At 52.6% G+C, this 426-nt stretch overlaps 1 protein-coding gene across 1 annotated transcript in view; it reads right to left on the bottom strand.

The window, feature by feature from the left end:
* The window catches only part of ALDH4A1 (aldehyde dehydrogenase 4 family, member A1), a gene marked incomplete at its 5' end in the record, with an annotated part of 9,144 nt that overhangs the window by 3,618 nt on the left and 5,100 nt on the right, over nt 1-426 (bottom strand). The gene's annotated exons all lie outside the window — the stretch shown is intronic.

The raw sequence follows: 426 nt of genomic DNA, 5'->3' as shown, positions 1-426 counted from the left end.
GAAAGCACGACCCTCATCAGACCACGTCCTTCGCCGGTGGAACGGGGTTCCCGGCTTTAACAGCCCGCTGCGGGCTGCTGGGGCTCTCGGCATCGCTAACACACCTCAACGTGCGGGCAGAGCACGAGTTTGCAAATCTACCTGGATGCGGTTCATTCAGCCAAATCACAGCATCCCTGGGAGACAGGGCAGCCTCGCATGCAACTTTATCTATTCTCTGTGCCTTGAGTTCAGCAACGGAAACACCCTGCTATTAAATGCACTCCCTGTAGCAAGAAAACCCGGTTAGACACTTTTTTAATCAGTTTTAAAACCCTACTTTAATTACAGCGTGTAAGGATGGCCAGTTGTCTGCCTGCTACCCTACTCAATGCTGTCCTACATGTTCAAAGGACGGGCAAACGAGCACCCAGCACAGTCTCAGCC

This window comes from Phaethon lepturus, unplaced genomic scaffold, assembly GCF_000687285.1.
Source record: "Phaethon lepturus isolate BGI_N335 unplaced genomic scaffold, ASM68728v1 scaffold34849, whole genome shotgun sequence".
In the NCBI taxonomy this organism is placed as follows: Eukaryota; Metazoa; Chordata; class Aves; order Phaethontiformes; family Phaethontidae; genus Phaethon; species Phaethon lepturus.
Note: the sequence above shows the minus strand (reverse complement) of the source record. Positions and strands in the feature narration are given on the sequence as shown.